We start from the raw sequence: 27,739 nt of genomic DNA, 5'->3' as shown, positions 1-27,739 counted from the left end.
TATTTGAGAAAGGTAGTACAGAGTTTTGTCATGTTTGAGCAATCAAAACCAGTAAGCACTCCTCTTACTCCTCATTTCAAACTTAGTGTGGCTTTATCTCCTAAATCAGATGAAGAACGTAAGTATATGTCACAAGTTCCTTATGCAAGTGCTGTTGGTAGTCTGATATATGCAATGGTTTGTATTAGACCTGATATTTCACAAGCTGTTAGTATGGTGAGCGCGTATATGCATGATCCGGGTAAAGGACATTGGCAAGCTGTGAAATGGATTTTGAGATATGTTATGAATACGATTGATGTTGGTATAGTATTTGAGAAAAATAATACTATTGATCAACGTGTTGTTGGATATGTGGATTCTGATTTTGCAAGTGATTTGGATAAACGTCGATCAACTACTGGATATGTTTTTACATTTGCTAATGGTCCAGTGAGTTGGAGGTCTACCTTACAGTCTACCATTGCCTTGTCTACAACAGAAGCATAGTACATGGCAGCTTTAGAGGCTGTTAAGGAAGCTATTTGGTTGCAGGGTTTACTTAAAAATTTAGGAGTTGTTCAAAAGCACATTGTTGTGTTCTTTGATAGCCAGAGTGCTATTCATATGGTAAAGAACCAAGTCTACCATGCACGAACGAAGCACATTGACGTTCGGTTTCATTTTATGCGGGATATTATTGATGGAGGCAAGATACTTCTTTAGAAGATTGCTACAACTGAAAATCCTGTAGATATGTTGACCAAGATTGTGACAACAATCAAGTTCAAACATTGTTTAAACATTGTTGAATTTATCATCAAGGTGGAGATTTGTTGTTTTTTTGTCCCACATTGGTAGAATAGTTCCACATCAGTATAAAAGGTTGTTTTGAATTTTTTATATTATTTGTCCCACATTGGAGAGAAGTGTTTTTTGGACTTGAGGTTGAAACTATATAAATAGCTCAACTCTTCATTTGTAAAACACACCTCAAAGTTATACTTTGTCAAGAAGTAGTGGATTGATCATCGGCGCCCGAGAACATAAGTAATTCTATACCGAACCTCGTAAATTTCTTGTCTTGTTTTTTTATTGTTTTATTATTAGTTTCTGCATTGCTTTAATTTCTTATATATTCAATAGCAATAATTGTAGTATTGGTGTTTGGCACAAGTGGGATGCCCGACACAACACATACTGGGTCCAACAGGTAGCTTAACTAAAGTAGTTACATTTCTCTAAAGTAGTCTGGCATCTATATGTACGTACACTCGGGTTTTCTAGAGCAAGGCAGGTCCTTCTTCCAGCACCAAGCAATTCTGCAAAATGAGATTTATGTTTGGCCACTCTTTTATGATGAAGTGGCTGTTTGGACAAGTGAAACAATAAAGCATTAACTTCATCAGGCGAAGAACTTACGAATCACTGTTAGAAGACGAATGACTGGAAACTAAATTCCTGCAAATATATTAAAAATAAGACAGTTATTTGATGAGATGACACAGATAAAATGGAAACAAAGAGTATAAGTATAAAGAAGCTTACACGTCTGATTGAGAGCAGCTTAATAGCATTGACCCTGTAAAATCGTTGTACGACAAATCACTGCAAAATAGAGGGTAAAGCTCTTAATTTTTCAAGAGAGAAATTTTAAAAACCCAAAAAAAAAATAATTAATTAATTAATTAATCGGATTTAAAAGAAAAATAATAATAATTAAAATTTGTTTTATTTTTATTAATAAAATATATCATTAATATTAATTAAATATATTATTATTATTATTATTATATTTATATTTATATATATATACATATATGTTAAACCACCTGAAGCTTCAAGTGGATTCTTAATAGGTATTCACGCCCCCCCCCCTTGTATTATCTTCTTCTTCTTCTTCTTTTCATTTCTTTTCTTTCTCAGGCCACTCTGAACTCTCTCTCTCTCTCTCTCTCTCCTCACGTTCTCTCTCCCTCTTTCCTCGATTTCGTTACGGATTTTTGGCCGATTGAAAATCTGAAGATACCACTGGACTCCATTCGTCGCTGCCATCATTTCTACCGGAGCGGATCGGTGGTAGGAGCGACGTAGGCGTATTCCCTGGGGTAAGCTATTTTCCCCTTTTTCTTTAATTTATTGCAAAATATAAGCCCAATTGACGAACAGACACCACCACGAGATCTAGGGATGATTCTGTACAAGTTTAGTGGGACAAAATTATCGTGGGGTGTCGGGCCAAAACCCCAAATTTGAGGTACGGGGGGGTTATTAAGGGGCTTATTTTTAATTAATTAACATTAATTTAGAAATGATTAAAAATATTAAGCATCTGGGACTGAAGTAAGATTTCTGAAATTTAGGACCCGGGTGAGCGCCGCAGGTGTAATTTTGGGACCTGCAGGCAAAATTTGAAAAATTAAGTGGGGATGTTAAATAATAGTTTAAATATTAATTTGAGATAGATGAAACCTAGGGAAGGCTAGATGAGTATTATTTTGGAGAAATATATTATTTAATATGGGGAAAATGTAAATTGTAGGAGTTAAATTTCGGCCGCCAAGGGCGTAGGATTTGGGTCTTAACGAATTTCTCAGTAGTTAGGTAAGGGAATAAATTAAAACAGTTATTTTTCATACAAATTATTATTAATTATGAGTAAATTTATTTTCATAAAAGCATATCCTATATTGTTTATTATGAATAAAATGTGCGATTGGGAAAATACTGCTATGATGATTAAAATATATATGCATGTATGAGGTGCCGGAAAATCACGATTTTAGAATATGAAGTATGACTTTTAACAACATATGTGTGGCATGAATATTATTTTTCGTGAAATGTATTATGATATGAAGGATTTTACGAACAAAGCATGATTTCAGATATTATGAAAAGATGAGTTATGTTGTGATGAATTTGACGAATATATGATAAATGATTTATTTTTAGAATATATATGTATACCTGAAATGATTTTGGCGCAAGGCCATGTATTTATATTATCGACATGAGGCCGTATTTATGATATCGGCGCGAGGCCGTATTTATGCATGATTTCGGCACGAGGCCGTAATTACTATATTTTCGGCATGAGGCCGTAATGATGTTATATATATGATCATGTATTATATGTTATCACAACCAGGATGTTAGTTTAATTCAGTTTAGGGGCTCGGTACTGTAACTATGTTGTAGATCAGATATCTACGTCAGATTAGTGCTAACCATCCCACGAGGGGATAGGAGATGGATAGTCGATGTGGCTTTCAGTAGAGTGTGGACGTCCACCTGACAGTACGGACCAGGGTGTGGCGGGCTCATCGTATTTACAGACATATTTGACTCGACAGTGGTTGGCCAGCCATTGTCGAGTCCCGCCTTCGGGCTGCACAACCCGTCATGGGGGGTAATACATGACACCAGCTAACTATTCATCCTGAATTTGTTTTCAGTATTACCGGTATAATAGATGTTTTATGTATGATATGACTTACTAGAAAATATGAAAGCATGTGATTATTCAGTATGATATGATGAGCGTTTACGAAATATGAAATGTATTGTATACGTATAATTGCATTAAATATTCATGTTGCCACACAGCTGTATTTAGTTTATTTTTCTTTACTGAGAAGTGTCTCACCCCCAAACTTAATTAATTTTTCAAGAGCCCCTGAGAGACCGGCGGGTCAAGGCCGCCGTTGAGCTAGTGAGATTACCCTGTGAGAAGGGTAAAATTTTGTAATAGGGTCAGAGTTATTTTGTGTTTGACCCTAGAGATATTTTGATGTATATGAGGATGTATAGAAGTATAGTTTTATAATGTTATAGAAAGCTCTGGTATTATGTTTTATGATAAGATGTTTGAGATTTTATGTTTACTGTTGCTAGGTTTTCCGTTGTGCTTGACAGGTGTCCCCGCTACCCACGGGTTCGGGTTGACCATTTGATCTATTATGTGATATTTTATATTAAGAAATTGAGGGACGTTACGGAAATTGAACCCATCCACACACTATGATTGAAATCAAAGAAACATGGCAGTTAGCCAGTTATATATATATATAAGATATAACAACTTAAAGACTTATGATTTCGTAAGGATACGATGAGGAAAGAGAAGAGGTAAAAATTTCAGAGAAATACTAACAAGTGATTTCCGCTCTTCAATACCCAATTTGGTAGTGTGCCAGTCAAGGAGTTGTTAGTCAACAACCTACATCCATGGAAAATTTTGAGTCTTGCTTGTGCTTAAAAAGCAATTAATCAATAAAAAATGCAGAAAACAAAATTTTAATTGCTTACAAGTAATTAAGATTTAAATTCCAAAGTGACTCTGGAATTTGACCAGTCAGCCTATTAAAGCTTAAATCTCTACAAGAAGGGAGAAAAAGTTCACATGAAGATTAGGATAAAAGTGTCTTCACAAATGATGAATGGTGATATATGCAAATAAATTTGAATTAAAGCAAGGTTTGTCCATTCTATTTCACACAAAATCACAAACCCATCTTTTAAAATGCATCACGACATCGCCTGCAAAAAATTAAGCCATCGCCACTTATACTAACTGAAGTTACATCATTTCATAAAATACTTAGTATAATTAACATCTGTGCTATGAAGTAAACTAATTTTTTTAACTTTTTTATGTGATGCCAAACTTATTTAAAATTGTCATACTAGTACAATAAAAATATTTCTAAATTGTGTGCACGCAAGATTAAATCAACCACAAAAAATATATAAGTGTGACCTTAAAAATAAAGGAAAATATGAAATTCTTATATCCAAAAATTCCTTTCCTGCTACTCGGCTAAATCTTGTTAACAGCAATTCAAAACATGCGTGTGCAAAATAGAGTACAGATCAGATCTCAAATTAATTCCACTTTATATCAAGTAAACGCTCAATATGTGCAATTAGTCATATGATCAGAGTCCATAGACCACAAAAGGACAAATTCCACCAAACATTGACTTCTCAGAAGTTTAATCAAGAAATAGGGCATCACATTTAGATGTTCACAAGAAACCAAATCTCCCATTTTTGAATTTTACAATTCTCAAACATTGAAACTCTAAGATACTCACCTGATGTCAGCCTACTCTTGAAATTATGCATGTGAATTGACAATTTCTATTTCTCCACATCCCATGAGGCCTTGCCTACTTCAAGTCTCAAAGCAACTTTCCCAACTAAACAAACATAAATTTGTTTTTATGGAACTCACCAATAAAAGATTAAGCCAGTACAAATTCTTTGACATTGTTATTGGTGGGTCTTACATTAGATATTCACAGAAGTAGCAATCAGTTCAAATCATTAGCCAGTGTATACATTTCCATTTGACTTCAGAGAAGGATTTCAAATTTCAATTCTACATCATACAACAATAATGGATCAGGATAGAAGTGCAATTCTACATCATACAACAATAAATAAATCAAGACATTGTAAAAGTCAACCAGACCTGCGTAGAACAAGCTCTACAGAGTGCAATTTGGAAGACTCCAGCACAGCCTTCCCTACCCCCCCCAAAAAAAAAAAGTTGTTTTTTCCCTTGGAAAGTAGTGTGGGAAAGAATTTCTATCCTAGACAACCTTCAAAAAAGGAGCATAGAAATGGTTAATAGATGTTACTCATGCAAAGAAGACAGAATTGATTCAGCATTTAGAAATTCGCTGCTGGTGGAATAGGCAGCTGCGGGACTTTGCATTGGGAACGCTTGGAACTAAACGGGAAGCTGCAGGCTCATAAATGTTGAGGTGTGGGCTTGGAAACGTCGTAAAAAAATAGATCGTGTAAAAGGAGGTATATACAACTGATCGCTCATACCATTTATTTATTTATTTTTTTTGTTTGGAGAGAAAGAAAAAGATGGGTGTTGCAAATATGAAATAAATTGACGTTCTGATGAAGAAAATACAGCACTTAGGATTGAAGATCAAGAAGAGATCAGACTGCAGAGGGATAAGACGAAGTACAAAAGAGGAGCACAAGAACCCAACCCCATCTTGCTACAACAATTAGACAAGACACTTTAAAGCCTTCATCAAGACATCTCCCTCATCAGACTTCAGAAATGAAGTCCTCACAAGCATCTTCTGTTGTGTCAGGCACCCCACTTGTGTCAAACACCAATACTACAACTAATGCTATTGAATATATAAAAACTAAAACAATGCAAAAACTAATAATAAAAGACAGTAAAAAGAACAAAACAAAAATTTAACGAGTTTCGATACATAATTACCTACATCCTTGAGTGCTGACGATCAATCCATACTTCCAGAAAAATTATAACTTGGGCAAATTTCAAATTACCAATAGTAATAAGAAATACCCTAGAGTAACTCTTTCAGATTTTGGTGTGATTTACAAATGAAGTAGGGAACTCTTTATATAGCTTTAACCTCAAGTCCAAAAAACATTTCCCACTAATGTGGGACAAACAAAAAACTTCAAAACAAATTTCCCACCAATGTGGGATAAACAAAAAACCAAAAAACATCCACCTTGATGATAAATTCAACAATTTTTTTTAGTCACCAACATTCTTTGGAGTTCCACATCATCGGTGCCTTTCAAAAATATTCAGACTTGCGGGATATTGATCAAGTATAAACAATGTTTGAGCTTGATTGTTGTCACAATCTTGGTCAACATATCTGTGGAATTTTCAATTGTAACAATCTACTGAAGAAGTATCTTACCTCCATCAATAATATCCCGCATAAAATGAAACGTTGATGTGCTTCGTTCAAGCATGGTAGGCTTGGTTCTTTGCCAAATGAATAGCACTCTGGCTATTATAGAACACAACAATGTGCTTCTGAACAACTCCCAAATTTTTAAGTAAACCCTGCAACCAAATAGCTTCCTTAACAGCCTCTGAAGCTGCCATGTACTCTGCTTCTGCTGTAGACAAGGCAATGGTAGACAGTCAGATAGACCTCCAACTCACTGAACCATTAGCAAATGTAAATACATATCCAGTAATTGATCGACGTTTATCCAAATCACCTGCAAAATCAGAATTCACATATCCAACAACACGTTGATCAATAGTATTATTTTTCTCAAATACTATACCAACATCAATCGTATTCATAATATATCTCAAAATCCATTTCATAACTTGCCAATGTCCTTTACCCGGATCATGCATATACCTACTCACCATACTAATAACTTGTGAAATATTAGGTCTAGTACAAACCATTGCATACATCATATTACCAACGACACTTGCATAAGGAACCTATGACGTATACTTACGTTTCTCATCTGATTTAGGAGATAAAGCTGCACTAAGTTTGAAGTGAGGAGCAAGAGGAGTGTTGACTGGTTTTGACCGTTCAGACATGCCAAAACTTTGAACTACCTTTCTTGAATACTGTTTTTGAGTTAAACTGACTCTTCCTCTCATTTTGTCTCTGCATATCTCTATGCCAAGTATCTTCTTTGCTTCACCAAGATCTTTCATCTCAAACTTTTGATTTAACTAACTTTTTAGCTTGTTGATTTCTTCCCTGTTCTTTGAAGCTATCAACATATCATCAACATACAAGAGTAAATATATAAAAGATCCATTTTGTAGTCTGCGAAAATAAACACAATTATCATATTTATTTCTGATGTACTTGTGACCCATCATAAACTGATGAAATCGTTTGTATCACTGTCTTAGAGACTTTTTAAACCATACAACGATTTTCCCAGTTTACATACCCAATTTTCTTTTCCAGCAACCTGAAATCCATCTAACTGAGTCATATAGATTTTCTCTTCCAAATCACCATGTAAAAATGCAGTTTTTACATCGAGCTGAACTAGTTCAAGATCAAATTGTGCTACCAAAGCCAACAAAATTCGAATGGAAGAATGTTTAACAACTGGAGGAATTACCTTCATTATAATCAATGCCTTCCTTCTGTGCGTAGCCCTTAGCTACCAATCTAGCTTTGAAGCGAACACTATTTGCATCTGGAAATCCTTCTTTCTTTACATAAACCCATTTGCAACCAATTGCTTTCTTACCCTTGGACAGCTGAGCTAGCTCCCAAGTCTGATTCTGATGAAGAGATTGCATTTCTTAATTCATCACTCTTTTCCACTTGTCTGATTCAGAGTTCCTCATTACTTCTTTAAAAGTGCAAAAAACATCATCATCTACAACTGGAAGTGCATAGGCTACCATATCAGTATACTGAGCAAGTTTTTGAACTTCTCGTCTTGACCTCTAAGAAATAATTAATTCTTGTGGCTGTGAAGATTCTCGGATTGAAATCTCCTCTTTTGGTACACTATTCCCCACCGTAATTGGGGAGTTACATCGTGTAGTCTCATTTCTCACTAGGTTTCCCAAAATTGTTTCAACCTCCACCTGTTGTTGAGTACCACTAGTCTTTTCTTCAATTGGTGACTCCTTGCGTATTGTTTTCTTCATCATTGCAAGTTCATCAAAAGTCACATCCCTGCTTAAAATCATTTTTTTCATCTCTAAACACCAAAGACAGTATTCTTCGTCTCCTGGACTAATCCCCAAGAATATTGTTTTCTTGGATCTTGGATCCAACTTAGATTCTTTAATATGATAATAAGTCATAATACCAAATACATGTAAAGAATCATAATCACTAGTAGACTTTCCAAACCATAATGCATAGGGTGTTTTTCTCCCTATTGCAGATGATGGTAGACAGTTGATGAGATGACATGCATATCTAACAACCTTAGCCCAAAACCTTTTGTCCAACCTAGCATTAGACAACATACATCGAACTTTCTACAACAAAGTCCGATTCATGCGCTCTGCCACCCCATTCTATTGTGGTGTATCTCTAACTTTGAAAAGTCGAGCAATACCTTCATCCTGACATACCTTCATAAACGGGTCACTCGTGTATTCACCACCATTATTTGATCTGAGGCATTTAATCTTTCTGCCAGTTTGAGTTTCAACTAATTTTTTCCACTTAAGGGAAATATCACACTTCCTTTTTATACTTCATAGAATACACCCAAACTCTTCTGGAAAAATCAACAAAAGTGACAAAATAAGGCATACCACCCAATGATGCGGTTTTAGTAGGTCCCCATACATTTGTATGGATGTAGTCTATAATACTTCCAGTCTAGTGAATTGCAGTGTCAAATTTCACTCTAATCTATTTTCCCAGAATACAATGCTCACAAAATTCGAGTTTGCACACCTTAGCACCCTTCAACAAACCTCGCTTAGCCAATTGTTGCAGAGATTTTTCTCCGGCATGTAGCAATCGCATATGTCACAATCTGGTTGTATCTGAACCTACATTTTTCTCAAAAACATCAGCTGTTGAGCTAATAACTGTACTACCTTGTAAATAATACAAATTATTTTTCCTTATTCCTTTCATCACCACCAGCGCACTAGATTTAATCTTTAAGGTTCCATCTTTCAAAGTGATAGTGAACCTTTTAGATTCTAAGGCACCCAATGAAATCAAAATTTTCTTTTGGCTTGGAACATACCTAACATCAGTCAAGGTTTTAATAGTTCCATCTTGACATTTCAACTATATTAATCATATTCTAGTTATTTTACAGGTATTATCATTCCCCCAAAAAAGCAACCCCACCATCTAAGTCTTCAAAATTAGAAAACTATTCCCTATTGGGACACATGTGATAGGAACAACCAGAATCCAAAATCCACTCACCCAAATAATGTCACGAAGATGTTCCAACAAGAGAAAAATCTGACTCACTTCCATCATCATTGGCTATATTGGCATTAAAATGTGCTTTGCCTTTATTCTTTTGCGACAATTTAGGGCAATCTTTCTTCCAAAGCCCCTTCTCATGACAAAAAAGACATTCATCTTTAGCAGGTTTTCCATGAGATTTACTCCTTCCAGGTTTACGACTCTGAAAACATCCTCTTATTGTTAGTGCTTCTGTTGTTTCCTCATTGACCCTCTGATCCTTCTCTACATTCAGTACTAATCAAAGCGGTACAAATAGCTTCAAAAATAACTTTATCTTCCCAATAAAATAAAGTGGTGGTCAAATGTTCATACTCATCAGGGAGAGAATTCAATAACAATAAGACTTTATCCTCATCTTTCACCATTTCATCCAAAATTAACAAATCGGCCAAAATTTTATTAAAAGAATTTATGTGGTCATTAATCGAAACACTTGGTTGATACTCGAAGCGAAACAGTTTCTTTTTCAAATAAAGCCGATTTTCTAGACTATTGGTCATAAATGTATCTTTCAATGTCTTCCACAATTTCTTGCCAGATGTCTCCCTTATAACACAATATTTCTGATTTTTAGCGAGACACGGACGAATTGTACCGCATGCCTGACAATTGATCTTTTCCCAATCTTTGTCACCTATATCCAATAGTTTAACATCCAAAGCAATATCTACTTCTTGCTGATATAGGATGTCCATCACCTCACGTTGCCACATGCCAAAATTATTGGTACCATCAAATTTCTCCACCTCAAATTGGGCATTAGCTATTGTCTTTGACAATGATGTCGAAGCCATTGGGGTTGGAGTTTGTGCGGATAAAGTTTCTCTTACTGTTGCACTAGTTTCTGCCATCTTTTATATATTCAATAGCAACCAAAAAAGCAAAAGGCCTAGGATGAATAGTATGCACCAACATCCTATGAAATTCCACTTTGACCAAGCCGATCTCCAAGGAGCGACTGAGCTGCAATGATCTCTGAGCACTCGCTAAGACAAGGTTTTTCTTAGACATCAAACGTGGAATCAAGGATCCTAACAAAGGAATACCTCTGTATTGACACTATTCAACCTAACCCTAATACCAATTGTTGCGTTAGGCACCCCACTTGTGCCAAACACCAATACTACAACTAATGCTATTGAATACATAAAAACTAAAGTAATGTAGAAACTAATAACAAATGACAGTAAAAAGAACAAGACAAGAATTTAACGAGGTTCGGTATAGAATTATCCACAACCTCGGGTGCCGACGATCAATCCACTACTTCCAGAAAAATTACAAATTGGGCAAATTTCAAGTTACCAATAGTAATAAGAAATACCCTAGAGTACAACTACTATTTGTAACTCTTTCAGATTTTGGTGAGATTTACAAATGAAGTGGGGAGCTCTTTATATAACTTCAACCTCAAGTCCAAAAAACAATTCCCACCAATGTGAGACAAACAAAAAACTTCAAAACAACTTTCCCACCAATGTGGGATAAACAAAAAACCAGCATCTTCAACATTGCTTCCTCGCAAAACGAAAATCAACCTTTATATGCTTTGTTCTCTCATGAAGCACTATGTTTCTAGCAATATATATGGTAGCCTGATTATCACAAAGCATATTGTTGTGAGGAATCCCACATCTCCAACATAAGAGACTTCAAACAATTAATCTTACTAATAGTATGAGCCATCGCTCAATAATCTTAGAACTTGTTTCTTGCTATACCAGGTAAAAATATTATCACTCGCAAATGTGCAGTGTTCAATAGTAGATCTACAATCTTGAACAAAGTCAGCCCAATTTGTACAGAGTATTCCATGATCTCACAATTTCAATTCCATTTATATATCAAAATTCAAGAGCTCTCGAGATATTGTAAAATCCTATAAACAACATCCCAATTTGATTTCTTGGGACTTCCTATAAATTGACTTAAACCCCCACAACAAATGATATGTCAAGTCCAGCGACATTCAAGTAGATCAACTTGCTAATGGCCTATATTTTCTTTTCAAAGGTTTTATCCAACATCCCTAGATAACTTCATGTTAAGACCTATTGGAGTATAAATTAGCTTAGCTCCCAACATGCCCATCTCTCTTAGCAAGTTCAAAGTATATTGACAAAGAACGTTCAACCCTTTCTTGCATTGTACAATCTCAATATCAAAAAAATAGCATAGAGTACTAAATCCTTGATTTGAAATATTGTCTATTAGAAATCCCAAGTACCACATATTTCTTCTATCAGCAAACAAAGACTGACAGAGTAGCATTGCAAAGAACCAAATGTAGAGGCCACCATAGTAAACCAAACTTGAGGTCATTACTTAAGATCATAAATGGTCATATGCTACCTGCAGACCTTACAGCTCTTCCCTTAAGCAACATACCAGGAGGTTGCTACACTTTTTCTTGCAAATTCCCATACAACAAGGCATTCTTGACATCCAAGAGCAAGGGCCACCCAAAATTAATTGCCAATGAGATCAATACACAACCAAAATTTAGCCAAGCAACATAATAGGTCTCAAAATAATCAATACCATAAGTTCAGGTGTATTCCTTGGCAACCAATCGAGCCTAAATCCATTCCATAAAGCTGCCATGGTGTACCCACCTAACCAACTCCTATCATGAGGAAAATCACCAAGTCCCAAGTCCTTTAAATGGTCAATGCACCCAATTCTGCATCCATTGCATGCTTAAACACAGAGGTAGCAAGTGCTTCAAGATGCAAGGAGGGAGAGAAACAAAGGAAATAGACAACAAGAAAAAAACACATTGTAATTCGAAGATCTAAAACATAATGAGCAATAAGATAAACAACTAAGGACTATTTAGTACAAGTTAGGGTACTTTCTAGCGAGCAATAAAAAAATCCAAGTCACAATAGGATGGACCTCCAAAGCCAAAAGTCAAGATAGTGCAAGGCGAATGAGGTGGCTGCATGGTGGCATGATGTCCGTCATTCTTGAACCCTTAATCATTTCTTTAGGTCAATAATCAAAGGATTGGGAATGGAGAGTTTTCTTTAAATGAATAAGGATAGGAACAACACATAAGGGGAACCAGAAATCATTGATGGACTCAAAACAGATTCGTTAATGGAGGACCTAGCATTGGAGAAATAATGTGTCCCCTCGAAGAAGGTGACATCTACACTAACATTTCCTATGATTGTGGGGAACATAACATCTATGTCTTTTCTAAGTTTAAACCAACAAAGAAACATATAAAAGCACGAGGAGAGAACTTTGAACATGAACAAAACAAGTCCCCAAAACACAAGGCAAACTTGAGAACATCGATTCCTTTGGAAACATGATAAAGAAGGGAATTTGCCCCCTAAACACCAGAGGACATCTTGTAAAGTAGAAAAAACATCAGTAGAGCATCCATCCAAAACATTTTAGGAAATATGCACATAGAAAGATTGTGCTATGTCAAGTAATATCTAATTTTTTGTAGCTACTCAACTATGTTGAAGGATACAAACAAACAATGGTTGATGAATAATCCCTTCGGCTAACGAAAAGACAAAAGTTTATTTTGAATAAAAATTCGAATGCATTATCAGCTCAAAAAAATTGAATACCAATTGCCAAATTGATTTTTTCTTTCCTAGTGAAATTGAGTGAATACACTAAGAAATTCAAGCCTACCTACTAACAAATAGATACAAGTAATATATGAAAAATATTATTGACACCACACAAACCCCCAAGTATTAGAATGAATTAGAGAAAACAGTAAATTAATACCAGATTCAACTCTAGATGGAAACAAAGTCCTTCTGTGCTTATGTTGAACATTCAAAATAAGTTGAGAACTAGACTTGAAGATGCGAAAAATGAAGGGAAGGATGACCCAAACGTGTACCGCATACCCAAAGACACACCACAAGTAGAAATTAAAGAAGTTGTATGGAAATAAGTGGATTTGCAACCACCAATATCAACATAGAATAGGGCATCCTTCTCGAGCCCTCCACCAATCCTTTGTTCCTTGGAAGATCCTAGATAAGGCGAAGAAAAAAAGGGTAATGATGCAGTTATGCAATTTAGTTAATTGAATAACTATAATTAATTCAACAAAACTTTAGGGACATATAATATAGAGAGGAATATAAAGAAATGATAGAATATTGCGACAACCTGAAATTGGCGCAACCGAACCATTAAGAAGAATAATCTTGGAGTGCAAAGAGTAAATTAGGAATGCCTGCCGTATGGAGGAGGGACCAAAATCAAAAACCCAAAGTGAGGAGGATAAAGAGGCAAGAAGCGCAACCACTACCTAATTTATACACTACCTCTACTATAATCGCCATCCAAACCTTGTCCAAAAATCCTCCAACACTTCCCTTTCCACAGTAAGAGGTAGTGCAAGTCATGGCTTAAGAATAGGACTAAGAGTCATCTTTGGTGATCCATTGGTTTCACGCATATGCTTCATTCATGGGTGATATGGATTCAATAGAAAGAATGGATTCACTCCTTGCCTCTTAATTGCCTCAATGTTGGAACTAAATGGTTGGTAACTATTGAGTGCCTCCCACCTAAAAGTGCTATAACACTCATTGATGGACCTACCTTCTTGCTTATAGTTGAACAATTTCTCATACTAGTTAAAAACAATGGTCTGCTTTTTATCTCATGGGAAGATTTCACAAAGATCATCCATACAGCTTTCGTTGTTGTGTAAAACATCATGTTCCTAGCCAACTGTGGTTCCATGCTACATCACAAGTAATCTGTCATTTTCTTTCATCCAATCTTTCATGATCCTTGGAGTTTGGAGATGTAGAAGAATGTCGCAAGTACGTTGAACTTCCCTTTTGCAGTAGTAAGACGACAACAAGTAGCTGGAGGATCCAACCAGTTTGATGGCTGTAATTTACCCCCAACACACATTATAATCAGCTTACCTCAGAACCCTACACAAACAACACTGCAGCAATGCAGACTTGGGCAGTACACACAGGCACAAAACAGCACTATATAACTTAAGAAGTCTAGAACTTCAAGAGGTAGCCACAACCACATAACTGAAGTTAGAGTATCCTAATACTAGGAAGAATCACAAATACAAATAGTCTCTCATTGCCAAAGTTGAATTTGACCACATAGAACAGGGTAGACCAACACTAGGAGTTATAGGTGTTGAAAAAGTAACAAGACAACTAGCACAGCGGATAAATCTTTCCCAAAATTAAATCTGTGACGAACAACAATAACCAATCAACAATAACAATAAATCACACACCACAATAGGAACACCACGATCTTAACTTGAAAAACCCCTCCAATGTGAAGGGTAAAAACCACGGTGCCTATGAGACCCAATAAAATTTCCACTATAATTGAGGCAAAAATTATAGTAGTACAATCACCAAAAATACTCACAAGCTTAGAGCAAAAAGGATTCCCAAAAGGATTGCGATAAAATAAGAATGAGCGGAAAGAAGTCACCCAAATGCAGTTACTGTCAGTACAACAAATAAGGTCCTCCAAAGCTCTAAAACAGATCTCCACCATCCAAATTGAAGGTCAACAAAATCTAGAACATGCTCTCCAAAATTTAGCAAAATCGGATCACAAAAGACCTTCCAATCGTCGAGTTGATAAAGACTGCACAACACACTACTACTGCCTCACACACTGCCACATACACTTCTTTTTCACTGTTGCAGCGCTCCAATTTTTTAATTTTTTTCTCTCTCTCTCTGAGGCGACACTCCACATTGCCGCCTCCTTCAATTGCCCTAATGGGCTTCAAGCACATGGGCTTCCCCTTTTTTTTTTTTTTAACTTATGTGGGTTGGACCCTACAAATCTTCCCCTCTAGCCCATAAGAGGAAGGAGACATTCATTAAGATTATCAAACAATTTTGATACCGGCTGCCTCGGCACACAACTCAAGCTTTGCACGAGGCACCACCTTTGTCATCAAATCAGCAGCATTCTTATCAATGTGGATCTTCTCAAGTTCAAGAAACTTGGAATTCAAAGCATCTCGAATCCAATAATATCTAACATCAATATGCTTTGATTTACCATGAAAGGTTGAATTCTTACTGGGATGAATAGCACTTTGGTTATCACAAAATAACACATACCTCTTCTGAGTGAATCCAAGTTCATGAACCAATTTCTTTATCCACAATAACTCTTTACATGCCTCAGTAGCTGCAATGAACTCAACTTCTATAGTGGACAAAGCAACACATTTCTATAACCTGGATTGCCAAGACACAGCTCCCCCTACAAAGGTAATCAAATAACCTAAGTAGATTTCCTTGAGTCCAAATCTCCAGCCATGTCTGAATCTCTATAGCTAACCAAAACAGGTTTTTCAGAACCAAAATAAAGTTTTAAATTAGCTCTACCACGGGGATACCTCATAATCCATTTCACAACATTCCAATGCTCTCTACCTGGATTAGAGAGAAATCTACTAACTACACCAACTGCATAAGCAAATCATGGCATACATTAAGCTACCAATTGCAGATGCATATGGAACACTTTCCATTTCTTTCTTTTCTTCATCATTAGAAGGAGACTATTTACTACTTAACGTGAAATGTGTAGCAAGAGGAGTACTTACCACTTTGGCTTTCTCCATGTGAAACCGTTGAAGTACCTTCTCAATATACTTTTCCTCAGATAGCCATAACTTCTTAGCACTTCTGTCACGTGAGATTCTCATGCCAAGAATCTTTTTCGCTGGTCCCAAGTCTTTCATGGCAAAAGACTTGCTCAACACGTGCTTTAACCTGTCAATTCTAGAAGCATTGTGACCAATAATGAGCATGTCATCAACATAAAGCAACAAAATAATGAAATCATCATTAGATAATTTTTGAACAAATACACAATGGTCTGAAGTCGTCTTCCTGTAGCCTTGTTGAACCATGACAGACTCAAACTTCTCATACCACTGTCTAGGAGCTTGTTTCAGGCCACACAAACTCTTCTTCAATCTACAAACATAATTCTCCTTACCTTTCACCACAAAACCCTCAGGCTGGTTCATATAAATTTCTTCCTTGAGATCACCATGGAGGAAAGCAGTTTTCACATCCATCTGCTCAACCTCCAAATCAAGACTAGCAGCCAAGTCCAAAACAACACGGATTGACGACATTTTCACTACAGGTGAGAAAATCTCCCCAAAATCAATCCTATTTTTTTGACTGAAGCCTTTGACAACTAATCTAACTTTGTACCGTGGGAATGAAAAATTCTCTTCCTGTTTTAATCTATAGACCCACTGATTTTTCAAAGCTCTCTTACCTTTAGGCAATTTAACCAACTCAAAAGTGTGGTTGTCATATAGAGATTTCATTTCATCTTCCATTGCACTAAACCATTGTTGCTTCTACTCACTTTCAATGGCTTTTTCATAACACGCTGGTTTTCCCTCATTAGTTAGAAGAACATACTCATCTATAGGATATCTTGTGGAGGGCTGTCGATCTTTGGTAAACCTCCTGAGTGAAGTTGTAGGTGGTTCAATAGTCGAAGTACCTTCCTCATCAACAGTTTTGTGATCTTCCACCACATGATCATTTTGAACATCTGCCTCTGTATCATACCGATTGCCAATCTCAACTGTATCAGGAAAATTTTCAAAAGAAATCGGATCCAAGCCAACTAAGCCATCACTATCCTGAAACTGAGAATTTTTTGTCTTGCCAATGTCTTCAATGGTTTGATCCTCCATGAATACTAGATCACGGCTTCTCACAAGTTTCTTTTCCACTGGATCATAAAACCTGTAGCCAAACTCATCTTGACCATACCCAATAAAAATGCACTGCCTTGCCTTGACATCTAACTTGGACTTTTCATCTTTAGGCAAATGAACAAAGGCTGCAAACACACGTAGATGGTTTCCAAATTGAATAATTTGGAGTTGTGAGCTTGCACATAGTACCTACATTGTCTTCCATATTTTATATGAACCAAACTATGATACAACTTGTTGGGAAAGTAACAAGACAACTAGCACAACAAATAAATCTTTACCAAAATTAAATATGTGACGAGCAACAATAACCAACCAACAATAATAATAAATCACACACCATGATTTTAACGTGGAAAACCCCTCTAATGTGAAGGGTAAAAACCACGGGGCCTATGAGACCCAATAAATTTTTCACTATAATAAAGGCAAAAATTACAGCAGCACAACCACCAAAAATGCTCACAAACTTAGAGCAAAAAGGATTCCCAAAAGGATCATGATAAAATAAGAATGAGCGGAAAAAAGTCATCCAAACGCAGTTACTATTAGTACTACAAAATCAGGTCCTCCAAAGCTCTAAAATAGATCTCCACCGTCCAGATCGATGGTCAACAAATTCCAATCGTGCACTCCAAATTTTAGCAAAATCGGATCACAAAAGATCTTCCGATCATCGAATTGTTAAAGACTGCACAACACACTACTGCTGCCACACACACTTCTTTTTCACTGTTACGGCGCTCCATTTTTTTTTTATCTCTGTGACAGCACTCCACACTGCCGCCTCCTTTAATTGCCCTAATGGGCTTCCCTTTTTCTTTTTTCTTTTTTATTTACTTATGTGGGCTGGACCCAACAACAGGCACTTAAATGGCAGTGCGGACACTCATAAACAACCTGGCAGCAGCTACAAGCATATGCAGGCATGACTAGGAGATTGTGTACACTCACAGCATCATAACAATACCATCACTCCAGAACCAATCAGAGGAAGCATGAGAACAGCAACACCAGCTGCAAGAAACAGTATTGACTGTCTTTACATCAGCAAACCACCATGAGCCACTCAACGTCCACAAGAGTTGCTCAAGGCTGAGAAGAGGGGATGAAACCCTAAAGAATTCTCTATTTAAGAGTTAATGAGGAGAGAAAAGAAGGGAAGTAGCAGCAACTAAGCCAGATTAATCAGGTTTTAAGAAGTTTAGTGCTGAAACCCCATCTTGCAAATCTGCAATTAATTGAAGTTCCAAATTAAGAGAAATAAAGTGCATTGGATTAGAAGGAGTGAAGGGAAGAAGAGATTAGAGGGAGAAGATCAGTCAGCAGTCCCCTGGAGCCCATGTACAGCTCCAAGTCTGCCCTCTTTATATATTAACAACAATAGCACATGGAGGACAAAAATACCCATCTCACACCACCTGACTGCTAAAATAAAGCATTGTCTCCTAACAAAGGGATTTTGAGGCCACAGAACTGCCAGTCACCGGAGTAAAGGAAAATTGGATTAAAATGCCATATTTTGGGTCAATAAGCAGCATTATTGTGAACAGTCAAACTATCATTGATCTCATTGATTCTTTTCACTTGTCATATTAGGTGCCTGTTTCTTCTTCCTTGTTTTTGTCATTGGATTCGAACCCCTTTGGTGAAATGCAACGACATCTCATTTTATCTATCAAAAAAATTGATCTACATCAACTTACAAAAGTTTTAGAGTTGTCAATTGTCCAATGTATCCTGGGATTGAATTGATGATTAAACAATTTCTGAGTGTCCTGCACCGCATATATAAAACAGCTGCTTAGAATAACTGAACAATCAAATAACGGTCATATAATATTACAATAGCACCTTTCAGGAAAGTATATCCGTATTCAACTTACAGATATTTAAGGTTTTTCATAGCCCGCAATTCTGGGAATATAGAACTCGATCCTTTCAAATCAGATATCATCCTGAAAATCAAAAGATACCAAATAAAATATTTGCTTCATTTTTCTAAATTTTCTGTGTAACCATGCATGAGATTGCTATACTGACTACAACAATTATCAAAGAGCAGAGAGGAGCTCACAATTGGGTTAAATTTGTTAGAGAAGATATGGTAGAAGGAATGGGGACCTCCATGGATGTGCCTTGAATATCTCTGCCACAGATTAACCGTTCGTTGAAGAAAACACTTAAATAAGTTCCAAATTTTTTTGTAGGCCTGCATTATAGTTCTCCAAGGGGAAATAGTGAAAGAAGTTGACAAGAAGAACGGTACTCACAGTCTTTCTAATTTTGTCCAACTCCCAATCAAATCTGGTATTTTCCCAGACAATTGATTCCCATCAACCCTACTGCAAATGGCAATGGCATGCAAGTTCAGGGATTTGCATATTAAAAAAAAAAATGGCAACTCCATACAACCAAATCACTTACAAATCCGTCAGGTTCTTCAAGTTTCTAAATGTATCTGGTATTGTTCCCGTAATATTGTTTGCAGAGAGTTGGCTGTAAATGTAAGAAACAGTGTCAAAAATTCCCTCAGCATAAAACTTACAGAAATTATTACTTAAAGTAATAATGTAGAAACAATTCTCTACGAATCATAGTAATAACAGATGCATACATTTCAATCTCACTATTAAGAAATTAATTAAGAATCAAATAAAAGAAAGGAAACCATTTTGTTGCCATTAAAGTAGTTATTTTTGTTTCCATAGTATAGTCTCTAGCCAATACTTAAATGCAATGACTATCACAACACAAATAATATTCATTCATAGCTATGTCCATTTGTTACACACTCTCATCCCATGTTTCTGTTGTGCCGGACACCCCACTTGTGCCAAACACCAATACTATAACTATTGCTATTGAATATAAAAGAAAATTAAAGCAATGCAGAAACTGTTGGGTTTTACCGATCAATCAATTGATGAATAAGATGAGTAAACAAGCACACACACAAAATTGACACAGGAGTTACGTGGTTCGGCCAAATTCCGGCCTACGTCCACGGGAGCGAGGGATTATTATTTGCTGGGAAAAATAAACAGAGAGGAGGAGGAGGATTCCCTCAGCACTCACTCAACTCTCTCTTATCTCTTACTGCACTGCACTCTGCACACTCTGCACTCTGATTTACAACACCACACACACATGTATATATACACACAAGCGGGAGCAAAAAATTCAACAATGGGCGGCCGGAAATGTCAACATTTCCGGCAAAGCAGGTGGAGCCGGAAATGTTGACGGAGCAGGGCAGCCGGCGCCGTAGATATTGAAGGAGAGCAGCAGCCTTCTGTTGACTGGGTATGGATCCATCAATTCTCCCCCTCCATACCCATAGGAGGAGAATAATATGTTAATCTTCAATTGACATCCATCCCAGCTATATCCCTACATAGCTGGAGCTTCTCATAGGTTACTCCCTTTGTTAACATATCTGCCGGATTTTCTTTAGTATGAATTTTGACTAACTTCAACAGTTGTTGTTCCATCACTTCGCGTATCCAGTGATAGCGAATGTCAATGTGTTTTGTTCGGGAATGGTACATTGAATTCTTGCTCAAGTCCAGTGCACTCTGACTATCACAATGTACCTTGTATTCTTCCTGTTTGACACCTAACTCTTGAAGAAACCTCTTTAACCACAACATCTCCTTCCCAGCTTCCGCTGCGGCAATATATTCTGCTTCTGTTGTGGATAGGGCAACACACTTTTGCAATTTTGACTGCCATGATACAGCTCCCCCTGCAAAGGTGAACAAAAAACCTGATGTGGACTTTCTTCCATCAAGATCACCAGCCATGTCTGCATCAGTGTAACCCTCCAAGATTGGTTCAGCTTCCCCGAAACATAAGCACAATCCCGATGTACCTTTCAAGTACTTGAGAACCCATTTCACAGCTTCCCAATGGTCTTTCCCTGGATTGGAAAGAAACCTGCTCACAACACCTACAGCGTGGGCAATGTCTGGTCTCGTACATACCATTGCGTACATCAAGCTTCCAACTGCTGATGAGTATGGGACTATTGACATTTCTTCCCTTGATGAGTGAGACAACTTCTTGCTTAGCTTGAAATGATTAGCCAGTGGAGTATTTACTGGCTTGGCACTTTCCATGTTGAACTTTTTAATTACCCGTTCAATATACTTCTCCTGTGATAACCATAGCTTTCTGGCTTTCCTGTCGCGACTGATCCTGATGCCTAGGATCTGCTGAGCTGGGCCTAAGTCCTTCATTTCAAAAGATTTAGACAACTCCATCTTTAGCTTGTTGATCTTTCTTGTATCCTGACCAATGATCAACATATCATCAACATAGAGTAGTAGGATGACAAGATTACCATCAGGAAATATCTGAACATATGCACACTGATCTGCTGCAGTCCTCTTGTATCCGTGACTCACCATGAAAGAATCAAATTTTCTATACCACTGTCTCGGTGCTTGCTTAAGACCGTAGAGACTTTTCTTCAACCTGCAGACTTGATGTTCTTTCCCTGGAACTTCAAATCCTTCTGGTTGCTCCATGTAGATGTCTTCTTCCAAGTCACCATGTAAGAAGGCTGTCTTCACATCCATTTGTTCAAGCTCTAGATTCATCTTGGCTACTAATCCGAGTATGACTCGAATTGTTGTCATTTTCACTACTGGCGAAAATATCTCGTCAAAGTCAACACCTTTCTTCTGTTCGAAACCTTTGACGACCAATCTGGCTTTATGCGTCACAATTTTTCCACTGCCATCTTTCTTAAGCTTGAACACCCATTTGTTCCTTAGTGCTCTCTTCCCTTTGGGAAGTCTTACCAGCTCATACGTTTGATTCTTATGTAAAGAATTCACCTCTGCTTTCATAGCTTCTATCCATTTGGCTTTGTCGGTATGAGATTGGACCTCTTGGAAACTTTCTGGCTCCCCCTCATCAGTGAGTAAAAGATATTCTGATTCTGGATATCTTCTCGACGGAATCAGAATACGACCTCTTTCAGATCTTCTGGGCTCAGCTTCTTCTGGAGGAGGATATACCTCATCATCTGACTGCTGTGATGATTCTGCAATTTCTGGTGAAGGGGGTTGTTGCTCCCCCTGCTCAACACCTTCTACATCTGTTTCCAAAGGATCATCCTGCAATTCTCCATGGTTTGTGGGAGAATATGATAGTGTAGGATCTGTTACAATGACAGGAGCACCGTAACTAGGCTGGTTAGACTTTGTTTGTGGTTCAAAGTCCTCAAACACCTGGTTTTCATGGAAAACCACATCTCTCGATTTGATGACCTGCTTCCTCTCTGGATCCCATAATCTGTAGCCGAATTCACCATCTCCATAGCCAATAAAGATACATGGAATGGACTTCGCGTCGAGCTTTTGCCTCTGCTCATTAGATATATATGCAAAAGCTTTGCACCCAAACACTCTTAGATGAGTGTAAGAAACTTTTCTTCTGGTCCATTCTTTCTCTGGAATTCCAAAGTTAAGTGGTGCTGACGGTGATCTGTTAATAAGGTAACATGCGGCACGAACAGCTTCCCCCCAGAATGGCTTAGGTAATTTAGCCATACTGAGCATGCTTCTAACTCTTTCCATAATGGTCCGATTCATTCTCTCAGCTACACCATTATGTTGTGGGGTACGTGGGACCGTCTTTTCATGCCTAATACCACGTTCAGTACAGTATGCTTTGAACTCGTTGGAAGTATATTCGCCTCCATTGTCTGTCCGGAGGCACTTCAATTTCTTCCCTGTTTGCCTCTCCACCATAGCATGAAATTCCTTGAAATATTTAAAAACCTGGTCCTTTGTTTTCAGAAAATATACCCACACTTTCTTTGAAGCGTCGTCAATAAAGGTAACAAAATACCTATTGCCGCCGATTGATTCTACTTCAATGGGTCCGCATACATCAGAATGTACCAAACTCAATGGCTTTGACCTTCTCTTCATAGAGGAACTAAATGAAACTCTATGCTGTTTCCCAAATAAGCAGTGATCACATGGGTTTAAGGCAATACCTTTTGTGATTTTTATAAATGCCTTCTTCGCCAGTGTAAGGAGTCCTTTTTCTCCTACGTGTCCGAGTCTCTTGTGCCATAGGTTTGGTGATGCTTCATCTTCCACTGCATTGATGGCATCAGTACAAATCTTCACCTGCGTTTTGTACAATGTGCAGCAAATGCGTCCTCGTGCTATTGTCAAATTACCTTTTGATAATTTCCAAGTACCTTTCCCGAAGTAGCTTTCATAGCCCTGTTTATCAAGGGCTGCCCCAGAAATAAGGTTTAGCCGAAGGTCTGGGACATGTCGCACATCCTTTAATGTTATGGTGCAACCAATATTGGTTACAATCTGCACATCTCCGATTCCCACGATCTGAGAAGAACTAGTGTTCCCCATCTTTACTGTACCAAAATCTCCAGATTTATACATCGTGAAGAATTCTTTGTGAGGAGTGGCATGGTAGGAGGCTGCTGTGTCTACCACCCATTCAGTGTCGTGGTTCCCAATATGACAGCATGCATCTTCATCAATAGAGAAAACTGATATATCTTGAGTTAAGGTGACCGAGTTCTCACCTTCCTCCTTCTTTTGTTGCTGGTGGCTTTGACCATGATCCCGTCGAAATTTTCGACAATCTTTCTTCATATGGCCTTCAATGCCACAATAGTAGCACGAGATTTTCCCTCTCTGCCAACTTTTACCATCATTGAATCTGCTGCGATCCTGGGATCTTCCTCTAGATTTGCTTCTGCCTCTACCTCTACCTCGACTTCTGGTACTGGTACTTTCTTGAGGTCGGCCTCTGGTTTCAGTAACAAAGGCCTGTGACTGTTCTGCACCTGTTTCTTTTCTCCTGGCTTCTTCGTTGAATAAAGCATCTTTTACCATCGCCATGGTAAGTTTGCCGTCAGGAGCTGAATTGCTGAGAGTGATGACCAATGTCTCCCAGCTATCTGGTAAGGAGCTAAGAAGCAACAATGCTTCTGCTTCATCGCCAAGATCCATCTTTACTGATGAAAGCTGATTTACTAAATTTTGGAACTCACTAGTATGTTCAGCTATAGAGGTCCCGCCTTTTAACTTCAGATTAACAAGCCGTCTCATTAACATGGCTTTGTTGCGGGCAGTCTTGGCCTGGTACATGTTTTCCAGCTTCTCCCAAAGGCTATAAGCATCAGTCTCTTGTGCGACATGATGATATACCTTGTGGTCAATCCATTGTCTGATTTGACCAATGGTCTTTCTATTCATTCTTCTCCAATCGTCATCTTTGATGGAATCTGGTTTCATACCTTTATAATCCAAAGGGTCTGCCAGATCCTTACAATTAAGGAGATCCTCCATCCGAGACCTCCACAGAGTGTAATTGGAGGCTGTGAGCTTGATCATAGTACCCGAGTCTGATTCCTCCATTGATTTTAAGCACTAACTTGCTTGTACAGAAAAATTGGGGCAGAATCTCAAGAAACCGAATATACGGTTGCGTCCGGAACGGTCAAAAACCCTGGAAATGACTTAAGTTGTTCGAAAAACGGACCTGAAATGGCCTTGAAAGGCCTGGTCAAACTTTGGTCAAAATTGGTCAACGGGTGCTGACGTGGCGTTTGACCGGTTGCTGACTGGGCGTTGACGCGGCCGCTGACGTGGACGCTGACGCGGCGTCTGGGAGAGGGTTGGAGGCGGGTCGGATCTCGAGCACGGATCCGGGTCGCGGTCGTGGATCCGGGTCGCGGTTCACTGTGCCGGGTTACGGGTCGGGCACGCGGGTCGGATCTCGCCAATCGGGCGAGGAAGACGCGTGCAGGCGCGTGTCGCCGTCCCGAAGTCTTCGCCGGCGCGTGGGGGCGCGTGGGGCTTACCCTGGTGTCCGTTTGAGGCTTGGTTTACACCGTTGGAATCGTCTCGAGCTGAATTGCACAATGGAAGGCTCAATTTGGGATTTTGAGCAACTTCAAAAACTGGGAGAAAATAGAATTTCTCCTCTGTTCACCTCTGTTTGGTGAACTCCGGCGTACCTGGACGCTCTGATACCACTTTGTTGGGTTTTACCGATCAATCAATTGATGAATAAGATGAGTAAACAAGCACACACACAAAATTGACACAGGAGTTACGTGGTTCGGCCAAATTCCGGCCTACGTCCACGGGAGCGAGGGATTATTATTTGCTGGGAAAAATAAACAGAGAGGAGGAGGAGGATTCCCTCAGCACTCACTCAACTCTCTCTTATCTCTTACTGCACTGCACTCTGCACACTCTGCACTCTGATTTACAACACCACACACACATGTATATATACACACAAGCGGGAGCAAAAAATTCAACAATGGGCGGCCGGAAATGTCAACATTTCCGGCAAAGCAGGTGGAGCCGGAAATGTTGACGGAGCAGGGCAGCCGGCGCCGTAGATATTGAAGGAGAGCAGCAGCCTTCTGTTGACTGGGTATGGATCCATCAGAAACTAATAATAAAGCAATAAAAAAAAACAAGACAAGAAATTTACGAGGTTCGGTATAGAATTACCTACGTCCTCGGGCGCCGATGATCAATCCAATACTTCTTGACAAAGTATAACTTGGAGGTGTGTTTTACAAATGAAGAGTTGAGCTCTTTATATAGCTTTAACCTCAAGTCTAAAAAACACTTTTCTCCAATGTGGGACAAATAATATAAAAAATTCAAAACCATCTTTTATACTAAGGTGAAAGTATTCTACCAATGTGGGACAAAAAAAACAACAAATCTCCACCTTGACGATAAATTCAACAAAATTTTCAGTCACCAACATTTTCTGGAGTTCCACATCATCGGCGCCTTCCAAAAATACTCAAATTTGTAGGATATTGATCAAGTTCAAACAATGTTTGAACTTGATTGTTGTCACAATCTTAGTCAACATATCTGCGGGATTTTCAGTTGTAGCAATCTTCTGAAGAAGTATCTTGCCTCCATCAATAATATCCCGCATAAAATGAAACCGAACGTCGATATGCTTCGTTCGTGCATGGTAGACTTGGTTCTTTGCCAAATGAATAGCACTTTGACTATCACAAAACACAACAATGTGCTTCTGTACAACTCCCAAATTTTCAAGTAAACCCTGCAACCAAATAGCTTCCTTAACAGCCTCTGAAGCTGCCATGTACTCTGCTTCTGTTGTAGACAAGGCAATGGTAGACTGTAAAGTAGACCTCCAATTCACTGGACCATTAGCAAATGTAAAAATATATCCAGTAGTTGATCGACGTTTATCCAAATCACCTGCAAAATCCGAATCCACATATCCAACAACACGTTGATCAATAGTATTATTTTTCTCAAATACTATACCAATATCAATCGTATTCATAATATATCTCAAAATCCATTTCCCAGCTTGCCAATGTCCTTTACCCGGATCATGCATATACCTGCTCACCATACTAACAGCTTGTGAAATATTAGTTCTAGTACAACCATTGCATACATCAGACTACCAACAGCACTTGTATAAGGAACCTATGACATATACTTACGTTCCTAATCTGATTTAGGAGATAAAGCAGCACTAAGTTTGAAATGAGGAGCAAGAGGAGTGCTTACTGGTTTTGACTACTCAGACATGCCAAAACTCTGTACTACCTTCTTCAAATACTGTTTCTGAGACAAACTAACTCTTCCTCTCATTCTGTCTCTGCGAATCTCCATGCCAAGTATCTTTTTTGCTTCACCAAGATCTTTCATCTCAAACTCTTGATTTAACTGACTTTTCAACTTGTTGATTTCTTCCCTATTCTTTGAAGCTATCAACATATCATCAACATACAAGAGTAAATATATAAAAGATCCATTTTGTAGTCTGCGAAAATAAACATAATGATCATGTTTATTTCTTATGTACTTCTGACCCATCATAAACTGATGAAATCGTTTGTACCACTGTCTTGGAGACTGTTTTAAACCATACAACGATTTACCCAGTTTACATACCCAATTTTCTTTTCTAGCAACCTAAAATCCATCTGGTTGAGTCATATAGATTTCCTCTTCCAAATCACCATGTAAAAATGCAGTTTTTACATCGAGTTGAACTAGTTCAAGATCAAATTGTGCTACCAAAGCCAACAAAATTCGAATGGAAGAATGTTTAACAACTGGAGAAAATACCTCATTATAAGCAATGCCTTCCTTCTGTGCGTAGCCCTTAGCTACCAATCTAGCTTTGAAGCGAACAATATTTGCATCTGGAAATCCTTCTTTCTTTACATAAA

At 38.0% G+C, this 27,739-nt stretch overlaps 1 pseudogene; it reads right to left on the bottom strand.

Annotated features, from left to right (window-relative positions):
• LOC131148915 (probable LRR receptor-like serine/threonine-protein kinase At1g53440) overlaps nt 1-27,739 on the bottom strand; it is a 66,461-nt pseudogene that overhangs the window by 12,624 nt on the left and 26,098 nt on the right.

Source organism: Malania oleifera, chromosome 1 (genome assembly GCF_029873635.1).
Source record: "Malania oleifera isolate guangnan ecotype guangnan chromosome 1, ASM2987363v1, whole genome shotgun sequence".
Lineage (NCBI taxonomy): Eukaryota > Viridiplantae > Streptophyta > Magnoliopsida > Santalales > Ximeniaceae > Malania > Malania oleifera.
The sequence above is the reverse complement of the archived record's forward strand: the minus strand, read 5'-3'. Positions and strand labels throughout refer to the sequence as shown.